The sequence below is a fragment of the Podarcis filfolensis genome, assembly GCF_964270895.1.
Source record: "Podarcis filfolensis genome assembly, chromosome: 4".
Taxonomy (NCBI): domain Eukaryota; kingdom Metazoa; phylum Chordata; class Lepidosauria; order Squamata; family Lacertidae; genus Podarcis; species Podarcis filfolensis.
Window position 1 is genome coordinate 2,980,136 of NC_139607.1, and position 17,645 is coordinate 2,997,780.

Genomic DNA, 17,645 nt, shown 5'->3' on the forward strand with positions numbered 1-17,645 from the left:
CTGCAGTGGGGGAAGGAAGTCAGAGGAGCAGAGGTAACCCACCCTCATATCACACTGGTAGCTGCTGAAATATTAAGTGAACCAATGTTCTATATCTGTTAAGAAGAACTAAGCCTATTTCAAGGCAAGAGAAGAACATTTCAAGGGCATCAGACTAGGCAAGACAGCACCACTGCAACTTCCCTCCAGTCTGGCAGAGCAGTCCAGAACCTTTTGAGCTACTGGGTTCATTTCACTTCCCACTTGCCACCACCTGCAGAGTGACACCAGCATTGCCCACTACCAGAACTCCCCCTTCTGGCTGCAAACAGGCAGGCGAGGAAAAGTGACACTGGTGGGAGCACCAGAGACACCAACCACAGGAAAGCCCCCAAATGGCCAGTGTTTTATGACCCAAGTCTTGCAATCAGTGCCAGTGGTGCCAACTTGAATAAAATTCATGCAAGCCTTGCCCCACAGAATTGATCACAAGACACAGTGCATGCACATTATTTGAATGGCAATGCTCATTAACTCTCTCTTTTTTGGGGGGGAGCTCTCAAAAAGGAGTTGGATCCTACCAAAACATGAACACAAAATGGCAGAAAGTAGCTAGCCTTCACAGACACCAGCACAGAAAGCACTCCATATCATCTCAAATACAGCTGCTAGTTGTCAGTTACAGAGAACTGAGCTGATGGCCTGAGAAGTGTTTTGGATCTGCCGCTCTACCACTCTCACCCTGACTGAAGTGAGTGGTGGCCCTGCCTAGCCAGGTGGAAATGGCAGCAGGTGGGTTGAAGGCCGAGAAAAGCCCTTTCTCCAACCCCACTTTCATCCTATCAGTTCCCTGCAGTCATCATGTTTGAGATGACAGCTCAGCTGAGCCCAGGATCAGAGAGAGGTTGTCCCCCCTGCACCCCCTGTCCTACCCCCCCCCAACAGCAACTGGACTCTATCTGGAGCACAGTCAGTCTTCCTAGATACATCACCTCACCAGGATAGATTATTCAAATTGGTACCAAGGGAGTAGATGTAGAGAACATGCTGTGTCATGAATAAGGTTATTACATATTCTGGTGGTGGTGGTTGTTCATAATTTTAATTTATTACCCATCCTTCACCCTCAGGTTCCAATTCAAAATACAACATGAAAAACCATTTTCAAAACAGACAATTATTTTAAAATGCTATCACTAAAAACAGAACGGGTCCTGAAAAGATATAGAAAACTGGTTTCTGCCACAGATAGCTTCCTTCTTCTGCCCCATCCAGGTAGTGTAACCACTGTTCCTTTAACTATGAACTTGCAAACGTTGCTTCCAACAGTGTCTCTCGGAACATTCAGTGCCCTCAAAAAAATTTTGTATCCTGCTCCTTGTTTGTGAAGGGCAATGATCTCTTCTCTTACCTTCTCGGATCATTCTCTTGACTTAACCATATTTCTAACATTTCTAAATTTGACACTCAGCAAACCCCTGGCCAGTTCAGGTATTTCATTGTTGCAGCTCAAGCGCAACTATTGAAGCCCTTGATTAGTTGCATCAGGTATGCTTGAGACAACACTTGTGGTATCTGTGCTGTTGTGAGGGATTCTGTTCAGCGGGTTGAATAATAGTGAGACTAGGGAAGCCAGTATAAGTTGCATTTCCAGCTGAATTTGGGGAAACCACTTGAAGCATCCATTATGTTGAGCTATTTCAATTATTTTTGTTTTGCTTGCTCATTGCAAACAGCTGACAGTCTGTAAATTTTGATAATAAACCTGATTTGCTATAGGGGTTTAATAATTTCGATTGCAACTGTCTATCCCAGGTCTCAAAGGCCATGATAAGGATCTTCAGCATTTGCCGAAAACTGTAGAATGAAGACTCCAGGCACAATTCTGTGGGGCAGAAGTTCTATAATTTAGGAGCTGGCACAGAGAATGCCTTCTCCTAGGTCACCATCCCCTGAGCTTTGGAGGGTGGGGGAACTACCAAGAGGGCCCCCTCTGCTAATCCTAACACCTGAGAGGGTCTGTAGGGATGGAGGTTGTCTTTCAGATAGCTGGGGACTGAGTCATTTTAAGGATTTAAACACCAATATGAGTACCTTGAATTGAGCTCAGAAGCAAACCAACAACCAACGCAGCTGTTTTAAAACAGGGATTATATGGGATCCAAATTGTTGTGGGAAGTTTGGCATCAAAATGAACCACAGCTAGTAATCTGGCCACTGCATTTTGGACCAATTGAAGTTTCCAAGTCATCTTCAAGTGTAGCCCCATGCAGAGCACATAACAATAATGCAGTCTGGAAGGTACCAGAGCATGGAGTGCAGTAGCCAAGTCATTTCTGTCCAACAAGGGGCCTTAGCTGGAAAAAGGCACTCCCAGCTACCATGGCCACCTGAGCCTTCATTGGCAGTGTTGAAGCCAGGAGCACCCTCAAGCTGCACACATGCTCCTTCCAGGGAAGCACAACCCTCTCTATAACTGGCCATCTCCTCATCTCCCGGATGTGAGAGTGCAGGATATATAAGACCTTTGTTATGTCTAATCCCACCTATTGATGTCTGTTCTCTTCATTTTCTCACTGCTACCTAGGACCACCCAGCCCAAAAGATCTTACTTACACTGTGAAGTTACAGGCATATTGCTTGCGGTTTTGCAAGATCTGAGGTTTGGTTTGAAGGTCTCATAAGACTGTGGGAGAAAGGCATGGCCCACACTTATATTTAGCTACAGGCAGGGCAATCAGGCAGGCAAATCTACTCCCACACTTGAATAAAGGAGCAGACTGGCTGTTGGCTCTTTCAGTGAGTCAGGAAGGTATTTTGGTGTCATCCCTGACTGGCCATATGGCTGGCATGTTTTTCACATCCTGTGAGATGTTCCGTCTTTTGGGTTGGCCTTTAACTGTGATACGTCAACTGACTGGCTGTGGCCATTTTGTTCATGTCTTGCTTTCTTCTTGTGTCGTGTCTTTTTGCCAGAAGGTAGACAGCGGGAAATACCGGTGGCAGCATGAGTATGGGAAGGTGCCCAGAAACATCACCTTGGCTGACAAGGGTGCTAGCAGGACACTCGGAAGTCTGGAAGAACTGGAACAAGACTGAAGGTGGCCCAACGTGATAAAATCTACCTAAAAAGAAGTTATGTCTTCCTGCTATGTAAACCTGTAACTTACAATTGCAGTTTCTAGAGGGAGCCAAGTCATGCCAGCAGGCCATCTCAGTTAGTTGACCAGGCCAGCTGTGGGACTAATCCATGAAGAGCTAGCATCCCACGCAGTCTCTCATCATATCTGCCTTGAAGTTTAAAAAATTGTAGTCCTCGTTCAACCCACTTACTTGTGTCTTGCCTCTTTATTTCTGGCTCTGGGTGCTGTGCACTTTTTACCAGCTAGCCTGAAGACAGCAGTCTATTTATTTCAGAACACTGCAGATGTACTCCAAGAGATAAGCCATCTGTCAGCTATGACAGGCCACATGAAAATGTATTAAGAATAAAATGGGCTTTAATTTTTTTTCCTTGACTAAATATTGACATCTATCATTACTAAATGCACTTTTAATAGCCCAGGACTTTTCTTGCCATCCAGTAATCTCATTGATTTTTGCTATGCGCCTTAAACCAAATTAGAAAGCAGAAGTCCAGGAACTTGTTAAAGAAGGCAGGAAATATTTCTTCTGGCTGAAGGTGCACTGAATATTCTCTAGGTTTGGCATTCACTTTCAAATTAGCATATTTGAAGCAGTCAGTTAAATTACAGGCAGCGGGGGGGGGGATTATTCACCTTGTTTTTATGTTTTTCAGCACCTTTTAGATTTTCTGTATCTGCTTCATGGCATCACTTTCTTTCTTTTTCTTTGCTTTCTTTGCTTTTGGCCTCGTTGCCCAGAGAGCTGTTTAGTCCTATTGTCTGTGAAGCCGCTTGGAATTTGGCCATGAGTGTCTATTACAACATCAACCAGATGTAGCATTATGACACAGTCATGACAGATATATCTACATGATGTCATCAACCTAGTCACATGGGTGACCTCAGCCCATTGGATCAAATGGCATCAAAGCAAGTCAGTTCTGAGCATCAGCAACTGCCCACGGCTGACTCTGAGACAATCTGTCAAGGTGGAAAGAAGACACTTAACTGACATAATCAACTCTAAACTATTATATAAACCTGCTTAATTTTATACTGTATCATTTACATTGTACATGCATGGAATGCTTCTTGGGGTGGGGATATTTGGGAATTGTTTCTTATAAGTACTTTCAGACACTGAAAAATTAAAGTTTTTAAAAATAGCAAAGAAGAAGCAGAAAAAGTGGTGCAGAGAAGTCTAACAAATGCATGCTTACATGCTGAAAGGGGGGAATAGCTTTTTTGATTTATACACAAAAAGAAAACTGGCATGAGGTAAGACATCACTCAGCCTTATCTGTGATCAAAGGAGGGGAAATCTACCAAAATTTAAGTTATGGCAAAGCATATGAAAGCACAGAGAGATTGTATAGGCTGTGAAGTCCTCCTTTTGCTTCCTAATTACTGGTGTTACACTTGTAATAGCAGCATCTGTGCACACTCAACACTCCTTCTGGACTAATGAATTTTAATTGATGGCATTTTGCATGGCTCTTGGTGGAACATCGTGCCCCCACTTGTAGAGGTGGCTGTGATCTTCTGCTCCCGTTTCCTAAGCGAGTGGCTTGTCTTCTGGGGATCTCTTAAGGTCAGGTGGTCAACAATAGGTGAAGAATGCTTGGACCTGCTGACCACCAATATCTTTTCAGCTGAGATGAAGCCAGATTGCTAAACAGCTTAGTGTTTCCCTCCTCCTTTCCACCCAAATGTTTTATGCTCTGGGTTTAATGATGGCCTTTCTTTTGAGAAATGTTTCCTTAGAACTGAAAGGAAGGCATCATCAGGCATTTCTTTTGAGGCTTTCTGATTGGTCATTTTGAATCTAGCCTCTTCCTGAGGTTTTTCAAATTATTTTTCTTTAAATGTGATGTGTAATTATTTCAGGTCCTCTCAGGAGCCCCTTTATAACAGTGAAAAAATGGCACCTGAGTACAAAAGAGCTAAGGAACATGATTGCGTATACAAGGGAGTGAAAGAAAATTGGTGTGTCTGGATGAAATTCTTTTTAGTTCTATAAATGTGTTAGATTTTTATTCAGAAAAAGGAAAGGGGGCAGGGAGAACAATAGTTTTTCTATGCCCACTCATTTCTCTAGATGTGATGACGAGACAGTGCAATGAGAAAAAGTACATAGCTTTATAGAGAAGCTTGCATTGATGGTACTCTCTGCCCTTTTACTAGGGATTTAATAGGAAGAAAATAATTTGCAAATGCAACAGCAGTAGCGCTTTAGATTACTGGAAGAAAGTCCCCAATCTGGAAAACCATTGCTCTTAAAACACCCAATACATCAGAGGCAGCGCACTTCATAGAAATGATGCTGCACTCAGTGTCTGGTTTATAGGCAGACAGGAAATTGGCCACCCCCTGCCGGCTAATTAACAAAGCAGCTTTGTCATTAGTTTTAAAGACAGCCACTTGCCTGCTTCCCTGCCTGTCTGCCCACCCAAAGGGAGCAATCACCAAGTTCTAATGAGAATGTGTTAATTGTGAGTGATGTCTCAGACTTGTAATAGTCTGCGGTCTTGTGTCATTAAAACACACACACACACACACACACACACACACACACACGTGTACCTTGCCTCAAAGCAGCAACCCAGCAAGCTTTTTAAAGGAAGACTAAAGGAATGGTTTCAGCAGAATCAAGGCATATCCTTGCTTGCTAGTCAACTCATTTGCAATATGTGTAGCTCCTATGCATTGTTCTTTATCTATAAGTAGCAGTGGTAGTTATCGTAGTTGTCATTTGATTTCTACCTCAAACACTATAAAACAGCTTCTACTCCACAACCACAGCAGGAGCTGTAACTCTGCAACAGTTTGACTTCACCCCCAAAGGCATATGCCTTGATTGATTCCCAAGACAGACAGATGTCAGCAATACCCTTCCAATACTCTTCCATGTGGCCTGGCCAACATGTTTTCACCTATTTTTTCCCCTGGGGATGCCAACTCTGTCTTTGTCTCCATCAAAGGTGAGTGAGGGATCTTCTCTACCTGCTATATCTTCACTCCGCCACCAAAAAAATGCTCTGTCTGACATGGTGATTTCGTGGTAATTCAAAAACAAAATCACAAGGTTGCCACAGCTAGACAAGTTAAGGGCAGTGAGGGCAAAAGAGGTTGGGAAAAGTGAAGGCAAAGAAGCAGCAATTTGGCAATTTGGCAAAATGAGCCTTTTTGAAGTTAGCTGAGAAGGGCAGAGTATGCTAATTGCTAGGAGAATGTTGAATTAAGTGAATATTTTGTGCAGCCGTTTTGGCTGATGGGCATTTGTGTACTTTGCAGTGCTTTTCATTTCAAAAAATTTAAAGCATTGCTTTTTGTCCTGGACCAAAAGGCCTTTTCTTTTCGGTCCAAGAGTCTGACTTGAAATGTCAGAGATTTAGCATTCTTTTAAAGGTCTCTAGAAGAAAGGCTAAAAGATCAATGTGTGGGAACAAAACCAAGGGGCAGGCTACCTTTTGTGCCACATGAATGCTTTAGCAATTAAGTCCATCCACAGACATTGTGGCCGCAGACCAGAAATTGTCAGCTGCAGAATCCTATAATGGGAGACCTGAGTGGGAGATGTATTCATGCCCTGGCTCTCAGCATGTGGATCTGTTGGCGCCAGAGTCTGCGTCTCACTCCTGAACCCTCTGCCACAACTCCAAACAGGATCTGAGAACCTTCCCCCAAAGAATCTCCCACAGCCTGAAACCCCACTGCCTAAAAAACCCAGTGGCTGCATTAAAAGGTACCAGTACTCTATTGGCAGGGCAGACTGCAGCTTCCTTGGGCTCTTGCCCCTCTTGCCCCTTCCCTTTCTTCCTCAAACCACACCCCTCCTCCCTCAGGGCCCCACACCTATAAAGGGATAGAAATCTTGACCAATATGGCAACCCCCTTTTGCCAGAGGAAAATATATATACATTTGAATTTGTTGGGGGTAAATCCACTTATTTTGTATGCCTCAGCTCCGCTCCAAAGGATTCATTATGGTATACTAATGCTATTTATAGGCAGATTATATTAATAGACTGAATTTTCTACAGATTGCACAAACTATTGAGAAACTATTCTCAGTTTTGCTTGTTTCTGTTTACTCAGTTCTCTACTTCAGTGTTTTCACAGTCAAAAAATGTGTATGTTAAGTGATAGAATCCATCCTTTACTGTCATCTCCAAATATCTTTGGGTGGGGGAGGTACTTTGCATAAACATAACTTACTTCAGTTCTCCACAAGGATTTTCTGCTTCACCTGCTGTGCTGAGATATTAGAAGGTAATCTAGGACTGGCCTAACAATACCTTATTATCATGTTGAACCAAATAGAAAAGCACTAATGTAAGCCAAAGACAGAATAGCAAATGAAAGGCTGCCCTATTAAAGTAAATACTGTTTTTTAAAAAATAAATTCAATTTCTCAAAAAAAGCCTTTCATAATCATTTAACTGTAGTTCATCTCTATATTAAGCAAGTGTGCATATCGTGTACAAAAATGGCACAGGAAGGTCCACATTGTAGAGCTTATATGCCAAGGTAACAAGGTTGTCACATACATGACCCATATAAATAGACACAGCATAATCAATCAGAAAAAAATCAAAGAAGAGGCATCATCTTTGATATGCCATGCATATTCAACACAGTACATGTGGAGATGTAATGCTGTGAGCACTGTTAAAAAGGAGCTTTGGGTGAAAAGTTGAAAGCATGCAGTCCTACCATAAGGCATTGCAGCCTGCCCTGCCCCACAGTGCTCTTGTGTTTACAAAATGAGGAGGGGGAGGACCATGCATGCCACAGGGAGTACCTTGGAGGTATACAGAAAATGCACATATCAAAAGTACAACCATCAGAATCAATGTTACTCCCTCTCTTGTCATTGGAAACTTAGTCTAGAAATGTGTTGCCCCCTCCATTGTTTCAATGCATCCAGAAAAAGTTCATTTCTCTTAATTTCTTCGCCTCAAAGTGAATTCCTGACAGAGGTGGAACTTCACCTGCAGTCTTATAAACTTTCTCATTTAACTCAATGAGGCTTAATTCTGAGTAGGTGTTTGTAGGATTGCACTCCTGCACAATATATTCCAGAGGTGGCATTCCTGTCCATCAATGTTACACTAACAACTAACAAACAAATTTTGTGTAACATAGCCTAATATGGGCAGGAGTGGGTTTATGCCACAATGTTCACTGCCATATATGTCTACACTGACATAAGCCCCACTGAATTCCACAGGGCTTATTCCCTGACCCTGGTTAGTATGTACACGATTGCAGCCTAAATTGGCTGCTCTTAAGGTGCTACGGAGTATTTTTAAGGGGGGAAGAATATCTTCACCCCACCCTACCCTTCTTTTCAACAATGTGGAGTAAGGGTATTAAGTGGGCTGGGATCTGGGAGAGAAGCTTACTGAGTGACCTTGGGCTAGTCACTGTCTCTGACCGTAACCTACCTCACAGGGTTACTGCTAATATAAATTGGGGATGGGAAGAAACCTGGGCTCCTTGGAGGAAAGCTGAGAGCTAGCAAACAGAACCCCCACCCAGATTGAGGCTACACTCCTACATATGTTACCCAGGAGTAAGCCTCATTGACTAGAGTGCAACCTACTTCTGAGTAAGCACACACAGGATTCGACAATAATGGGGAAGTTTCCAGTTTGGTGATTGTTTTTGAGGATGGGGAGTAAATATAGCAAACAAGAAATTAAAAAAGACTCATTCCTGCCTGCAGCATAAGCAAGTGCCCCCCTATATACCCCACAATCCCTCCCTCACCCACCCTATCCCACTTCCATCCTGCTCCATTTTTCTTAGCTGCTTCTTCTCCCCATTCCCAACTATGTGAGGTAAAGGGTGAGGGAGGAGGGAAGAAGCATAAAAGATCCCAGCTGACCTGTCAGCTCATCAACATCACAGAGAGAAGAGAGTCTGTCTTGCATAGCTATTGCCTTATCTTGCTGATACGTATCACAATGGATCAGGGCATCTGGATCTGCCCCCCTGATCCACCACGTGCCATCCTTCACTGAGCTCTATCTTGTCCAATCAGAATCCCTCTTTCAGCTTCTAGCCTCTGTCCCTTGAGTCTCAGAACCTTGACAAGCTGAGGTGCGGTGGAGCATTAAGCATCAACCATCAACAAAATAAACTGTTTTATTATTCCTTTCCCCCATTTTATAAGCCAGGTGTCTGGATCACATTTTTATTGTCACAGGAGTCTCCAGAAGTGAATGGCTGACCCCATTCAGCTGCCTGGAGTTCACTGCCCCTATCTAAATACATACTCTGTAAGTACACTGCAATGTACCTGCTCACCTATTTGCACAACTAGCTCACCTATTTGCACAACTAGAGAAAATATGTGGTCATTAGGAATGAGAATAGATGGACACACCATGGATCCATCCATTGCCAATTCATATTTGTACCTGAAATTTCCCCTTTCCTATTAGACCATTGTGTGCTCAACTTCACGTTCTGCCTCAGACTGCTTGTCTGTGAAAGAGGGTTGCATGAAGAGCAATTGATGAAGCACTGAAGAAAGAGAGCTCTTGAAATCACTCATTGATTTTTAACTATTCATTTCCTTTGGTTTCAAGGCTACAAAAATGTGTGGCATTGTAAAAGCCACAACTGCTTTACATTTTGAATTGCAAAAATTCACTTAGAGGCTGAAAAGGTTTGATTTCTTAATTTCACATATTCAAAAACTGAATAGAAATACCCTGGCACACACTCTCAAGCAATTGTGGCTGCTGGGTCGAGAAAAGAAAGGATAAAAAGACAGTTACAAATACATTTAGAATGTATTATGTATTCATTTGTACATCAGTACCACAAAGTTATCAATCTCAATTGTAAATCTCTTTAGGGCAGGAAAATAATTACTCAAGTCACTAGCATCAAAAGTGATTTGCTCAAGTAACAACAGTGCAAGCAAAACTAAATCAATAGCAGTTTGTGGTACATTTGCTTAATGAGAATTAAATAATAGTCCATACTGAATCTGGGGTGCAGGATGAGAGGCTGCTTTAGTCACCTCTACTATGTCTCATATTTTGTTTCAAGGGGCAGGGACGACTATTAACTCTAAGGCTGTTGTGGAGGGTTCCAAATTTGATCAGAGCAGTAAAACCAATTCCCCTTTTTCATTGCCACAAATGTTGAGAGACCCAGCTATGGCTCCCACACACAACGACCCTTTTCTTCTTGGTCATGTTTAAATGTGTGTGTATGTGTTTGTGCGTGTGTCTTCAAAGACCTTTTATCCATTATAAGTAGTAATATCATTCATTAGGTACCTATAAATGTTTTATGTGCTGCACAGAGCTAAGAACATCTCATGTTCTTGTTTCTAGATTGCCTTATAAAATATTATTTCCTAAAAAGCTCAAGTCCATGAGAATTTGGCTGAGCAAACATATTGATTTCTTCCTGCAAGGAAGTACTTTAGTATGCCATTAAACCATGTTTATATGGTGCAATAAATAAATAAAAAAGTTGGGATTGTTTGTTTTTAACAGAGAGTAATAGATCACTATGCTGTCCATGGCAGAGAGGAATAACTAGCTGGGAGCACTCCTAAAGCAACATTAATACTGGTCTCCAGATGACAACCCAATGATCACAGAATCATAGAATTGTAGAATTGAAAGGGCCTCTTAGTCCAACCCCTGAAATGTAGGAATCTCAACAACTCATCTATGACAGATGGCCATCCAACCTCTGCTTTAAAACATCCAGTGAAAGAGAGTCCACCACCTTCCAAGTGTGTCAGTTCCACTGTCAAACAGCTCTTGCCATCAGAAAGTTCTTCCTGATGTTTAATTGGATTCTCCTTCCTTAATTGGATTCTCTTCCTGCCTTGTTCGGGTCCTCTTTCCGGAGCAAGAAAAAGCAAGCTTGCTCCCTCTTCCATGCAATAGCCCTTTAGAGAATTGAAGATGGCTGTCATATCTCCTCTCAATGTCCTCTTTTGCTGGCTAAACATACCCAGCTCCCTCAACCATTCCTCATAAGATCCTTGATCATCTTGGTTGCTTTCCTCTGCACATATTCCAGCTTGTCAATAGCCTTCTTAAATTGTGGTGCCCAGAACAGGAAACAAGACTCCAAGGCAGAATAAAGTGGTACTATGACTTCCATTGACTGGGACACAATACTTCTGTTAATGCAGTCTAGAATAGCATTCACTTTTTTTTTGCTGCGGCTGCATCACACTATGGAGTCACATTAAGCTTGTAGTCTACTAAGACCCATAGATCCTTTCCACATGTACTACTGGCAAGCCAGGAGTCTCCTGCCTTATATTTGTAAAGCTGTTTCTTCCTGCCTAAGTGTAGAACCTGAAATTTGTCCCTATTGAATTTTATTTTGTTAGTTTGGGCTCAATACTACAATCTGTTAAGGTAATCTTGAAACCCAATTTGGTGTCATCTGCATCCATTCCATCATCCAAGTTGTTTATAAAGATATTGAACAACAATGAGCCCAGGAAAGAATGTCACTTGTCACTTGTTTTCCAGAATGATGAGGAACCATTAGTGAGCACTCTCTGGGATCGGTCAGTCAAGCAACCACAAATCCACCTAGCAGTTACCTCATCCAGCCCATGTTTTTCCAACTCCTCCACAAGGATTTCATGGGGAACAATGACAAAACCCTTACTGAAATCAATATACACCACATCTACAGCATTCCCCTGATCCACCAAGCTCATTTCAAAAGAAATGAGATTCATCTGTCATGCCTTGTTTTTGATACACCCATGCTCGGTCTTAGTAATCACAATATACTTTTCTAAGTGCTCAGAGACTGACCATTTAATTATCTGCTCTAGTACCTTTCCTAGTATTGACGTCAAACTGGGTGGTTGGTAGTTAATGGGGTCTTCTCCCTGCCACATTTTTGAACATTTGCCTGCCTCCAATCTACAGGGACCTCAGCTGTTCTCCAAGAATTCTCAAAGATTACAGACAGAGGTTTCTGAGATTTCTGGGATTTTTGAGGAATTCAGTATTTGAGAATCCCTATACAAAATGTCCTGCTTCTTATTCCTTCGGCAGATTGGAACTTGCCAGAGTTCACTCTTTTCTGACCCAGTACTTGGCAGTTTAAAAGTAGTGAAACAAGTATTTAAATACTGTTTAGAGATAGAAGACATAATTAAATATTATTTTGAGAGGGCATTTTTTAAAATTTGCAGATTAATACAGAAACAGAACACAGTCATGGATAAAAACATGAACAGAGTTAAAAGCAAGCACATTCTCTGCTCAGCCACAATCTAATGTCAATGTAATGTAAGAGAGAAAAAACCCAGGCAACTGACCCTGCTCTCCTGCAAATTTCTTAGGAAATTTATCCCTCTCACACCCAAATTTCATTAGGATTTCTACTCACACACACAAACACACCCCACACACCATTAATGGTCAAATGGTTAAATGACAGTCAAAATATTGGCCCAACACTCAGCAAAACTAAATGAGAAAGAAATAAAATATTCAGATTAAGTTATACTAACATTATGCTGGTGCACACTGGTCACTGTCTTGGTAGTACAATAAAATGGCCTGGTTATGTCAGGATTGATGTGATCTGTATCAGAGTAGTGACATAATCTGGGTTGTTATTGTCAGCTTGATCACAAACAAAGTAGATAATACATTTCATTGGATTGACTTTTATTAATGTAGATGCATGTAAACCTATTGTTTGTCAGATAAAAGTATGTGCAATTCATGTTGTCTGTGTAATTATCATTCACATCTCTCTTTATTCAGACTACAGAATGTTCTTCCCTATATATCTTCAGTGGCTCCCCAGTCCTTTCTGCATTCAGAAACTCCTCATTCTCAATGCTTTAACACTCACCAAAATGTTGCTCCAGCCCTATTTCTCTGCACTGACTTTCCATGATACTCATGCATGACCTTCACTCTCTCAACTCTGCCAAACTCACCTATCCAAAAAGTTCTTGCTTCATTAATTGACTCTGCCCATTTGCTCCTGCTCGCCCTTATGCCTGGACTCTTTTCCAGAATGCCTGTTGACAATTTTCTGTCTTGAGAGACAATGGAGTACGCTTCTGGCAGTGAAGTCAAGGTGATAGAGAATCACAGTACTTCTTGTGGCTGCAGAAACTGGTATCTTGTAACTACTGCTTCCCATGTTTTTCCTGTGTTAGCAGCACCAAAATGGTCATCCCAGGGCACAAGTCTGGGCAGTGTGTATGGAGGTCCTGGGCTGCACAGGCGACAGGACCTCCCTCCCAGCCTTGCTGATGCAGTCCAAAGGAAAGCAGAGCAATAGGTTTGGCAGAAGCTTGGTTGCAGCAGTTCCCAGAAAAAGGCGTTTTCTTCTTAGCCCCTTCTTCTCCCAAATATGTCCCATAAGATAGCCAACATGGAATTTTCCTCAAGGTTTACTCCCAAAGCCTTTCTCACAAATGAGTACAGCCACAAGACAGCAGAGGTTTGAGATCAGAGTTTTCCTTCTCCGAGATGGGCTTCCTTCCCAGGTGGAATTCCCTCAACAGCATGTACAGAAACTGCCTTCTTGACCGTTTGACCCACTATTGGTCCATTCTATCCTTTCTCAAAATAATAACAATAATAATGATGATAATGATAATGATAATCTGTGAAGGCTTTGCAATGAAGCCAAATAACATATTAAACACATTAATGAATATTCCTTCCAATTTCATGAAGCAATTACCTTCTTCTGACTTATTTATCCTGTAAGGTGTCATATACATTGATGGTGCTAGGTAAAACAAACTTGCAAGCAATCATACCAGAGTCTTTGTTCTAACTTGCAGAAATCTTTCATTCTTCCTGACCAACCTCCACCCCTCTGCCCAGCCAAAACCTTAACTTTCTTTTTAAAAAAGGCAGAAATACACAATCAATCCTAGACAAATAAGAATATACTGAACCCCTAGCCAAAAAATAAAGAGAAACTGTCAATGAGATCAGTGTGATGAAATGTTGTTTCTCTCTTTCTTTCTGGCAGCTGTAGCTAAGGCAAATTTTGAAGCCCAGGTTCCCAAAATATTTAAGCAGAGTCCCTTAGCAGAGAAATAAGTAGCTGATATCCACACAAACACCTCATCTTTGAAGTTAGGCAAACGATGTCCTTTTGACAATCAATGCTATAAAAAGCCTTAAAAAAGGACAGTGAAGATAGAACGTGGCAAGATGCAGCCATTAAGAAGTCTGCAGCGTCTCACGCTTTCACAATTACAAGGCAGTGTCACTGTGAATGAGTTAAAAATCAATAAAAAGAAGGCAAGGGAACTAACATGAACTACATTTACTCCTGTCCTTATTGATGTTGCATTTCATGAAGCTGCGACGTAGCTGTGCTGTCTGCTCAGCCACCTGTCACTGAATTATATTTTTTTAAAAAAAGAAGGAAAGCAGTGTGAATGCATTTAATTCATTTTGCCAAAGCAACTTTATTTAGAAAGCTGTTTACCTTTCCGCAAAGCCTCATTACCCATAAAAACAAAGAATGAAGTTGATTAATGTGCTCTAAGTGTGATGTTCAAATTGTAATTTTCATATACGCAAATGGATGCTTCGGCAGAATTTTGTTTGATAATTTACAGAGTTAGCACCGTCCAAACCACTAATCAGTTTCTTTTTATGATGACAGCTGTGGGAGATCCTTTTTGAATGCTAATTTTCATTAGCGCCTTCTCTCAGAGAGCACTGGGGACTTTCTCTTAGAGAACTCCAGGGCAATGAGAAGTTGTTTTGTGAGCTGGGCAGTTGCTTCTCTAAAAGATGGAAACTTGGCAAAGAGTCTTTGGTCTGGGATGACCCACTTGTGTGGGGAAAGGATGGCTTCCAGAGTGAAGTTGGCTTCAGTCAGTGTCCTGTAAACAAAGGAAGAGAAATGAATTATCACAAACTTTCCTGTAATTTTTTTTGCAGGATAATGTTAAAAATACAGATTAATAGTGCACAATTTGCACAGGATTTCTACCAGCCCCTTCTACTTTTCAATTAATGACAAAGCGCCAAATGTAACAATGCAGCCTGTGATAAGAAATGGAAAAGACAACTGGATTAATGTTTTAGCCTATCACATATGAAGGCTGTCAGGAGGAATGCTGCCGTGCTATAGCATGCTTTGGCTTTGGGTTGCTTTGGCTTCTCAGATCAATTTTCTGCAGCAGGATGAATGTGGTGTTTCTTTCTGTTAATTTGCAATCTTCATGCACGGACACCAGTATTAATGTTTTATGCCAGTGTAAATGCTAAGTAACCAATCCAAGGTTCTAAATATATGAGGGTTCTGCTGCTCTGCATCAGTATGAGGAAATTAGACTGATGCTGTGCTGTGCAAAAATGTACTTTTGGTGAGCAGGAAGGGCATACTTTCATTAAGCAGGGGCTTTTTCATTCTGCTTTCCTTTATGGTATTATTCAATACAGAAATTAAAGATATAAAAGTCAAAAGTTGTTTTTGAAAATCCCCAACAACCCAGAACATCCTAGAGTCGAATAAGAAGAAATGTTTACAAGTTTATCTTGCAAACAAAAGAACTGTAATTCAGCAAATTCATTCTACGGGTTCCTTTGTGGTCATCCTGGAGCAAAGAAACGTCAAAGGAACTTGATGCTGCAGTGTGAACTGCTGAATTAAAATATATCAAGAGGGTGAATCCTATTGCTTGTGAATTGAACAGAGGCAAGGGAATTTTTTAGCATTCTGTATGAGTTCATTGGCTTGCCAATGCCAGGATATCTGTGTTAACAGTGCTAATTCACAAATCAGTTGTTCCTAATTGCTTAATTATAACCACCTGCTGCTCTGCCTCACCTCCACACCATCCCAAAAAGTGGCAGTCCACACTGCTTCCCCTTCCCACTGGGTGTGCCTGTCACAATATATCCCACAGTATGTCAAAAGCTCAGTGCAATAAACATGTTTAAATGTGGAGATAAAATCTGTATCTATATACTGAAATAGATGAATCCTTGCTTTAGAACCTTTAATTCTCTTTTATAGCATATGGAGGCCTCCATATAGAACAATTCACTTCACTGGCTATGCAGAGGTTGTATCTGTAGGTATTCACAGGTAGCTGAAGAAAAATGACCCTGACTCAGACCAATCTAGGGCTGCCCAAGGTCTTACTTTATCACACATCTATTTAATCAATAGATGCAAGATGGTATCTGGGGCATGGATGCTGAATCCTGTTTACCCAGGGCACAATCTAGCAAATGTTTGTCATGCCTTAGTTTATGCATTCATAAGAATTCAGCTTTGCCCAGAAGGTGCCACTTCTGGCTGCCGTTGAGGGATCACAAGTTTACCTCCTTCAGTCAGGAAGATTCAGACTAGCCTTCTCCATGCCATTTTTAATGTGTAGAGTGCATCCCCCACCCAGCTCATGAGAGAGCATTTTTCAACATGAAATTCCCACCTGTAGTGTTGAATGTGGTACATGGCTGACTTGAGGGCTAGGGAATCACTATTGCCTTTTTAGAGAGGAAAACATAGGAAACCAACATGGCATGGGCATATTTGGTCCTCTCTTTCCAGCCTGTCCATGGCCATATTCTGCTGGGATTCCATCTCTACCTGCTGAGAGTATACCTGTTTTCAGTATTCCTGTCCTTCCCAGGTTGCTATACAGAGCAGAACCCCTGCTGCCTGTAGGGTATGTCATCTTGTTATCTTGCTACACGGTTTTAGGGTCAGTGCTTTGGCCTATCAACTGCCTTAGACTGCCTGTTCTGCAGACACAGCATACAGTTTCCAGCTTAGTCATAAAACCAAATAAAAATCTTATAATTCTGATGGTTGTGTGCTACATTTATTGCAATGTGTTTGCTCCTGCATCATTTCATCTCAAAATGGCCATGCCAAGAATTTTATTCTACATCTTCTCAGGGATTTTAAATTTCCTTTGTGGTCCTCAGAAAGTCGCATTCACATTAAACCAAGAGTGCAGTAACGACACCAAGAAAACAGGATCCTACAGCAAGGCAAGACCATTTCATTACAAGTTAATCCTTACAAGGAAATGCTAATCATGCATAGCTCAATCAAATATTATAGACAGGAACCAGTGCTACTCATTCTGCAAACCAGGTTCAAATTTGGGGTGGTTTGTCACTCACAGGTTCATCAGCAGGAGCCAGGGTTATTTCTGTGGCTACAGATTCATCAGTAGAGCAGCAAATAGAACACCTGAGGCCTCCTCAGGTGCCTCTTATGTTTGTTACTTGGAAGCAAGAACTGCAAAAGACAGCAGCAGCAGCAGCACCCCAGCTGGGGAAACCCTGCCTTGTGAGGCACTAATAACTGGAGCTGCTTTGGTAATCTTTTCTAGGCTGGGAGTATGCTTTGAAACCTACTATGGCCCACAGAATCAGATGCAGAACTGGGGCAGCTGGGGAGGGGAAGGAGGGCTTTTATACAGCTTTCTCCTCCCCACATACTCTTGTATCTACCACCAGAAACCAGGAGCCCCACGCAGCTAGCGACTCATTTTTCTTGATTTAAAAAGTATTA

The 17,645-nt window shown here is 41.7% G+C and overlaps 2 long non-coding RNA genes across 2 annotated transcripts; one reads left to right on the plus strand and one right to left on the minus strand.

Annotated features, from left to right (window-relative positions):
* Positions 1 to 1,099: 1,099 nt before the first annotated feature.
* Positions 1,100 to 9,057, minus strand: LOC310761296. Its single transcript, XR_014547347.1, has 3 exons — positions 8,998 to 9,057; positions 2,596 to 4,085; positions 1,100 to 1,864 (listed from the first exon to the last, which is right to left on the minus strand). It is a non-coding gene; the product is annotated as an uncharacterized lncRNA (long non-coding RNA).
* On the plus strand, positions 1,877 to 3,307 carry LOC310761354. The gene is made up of 2 exons (XR_014547421.1): positions 1,877 to 2,480; positions 2,956 to 3,307. It is a non-coding gene; the product is annotated as an uncharacterized lncRNA (long non-coding RNA).
* Positions 9,058 to 17,645: the final 8,588 nt, after the last annotated feature.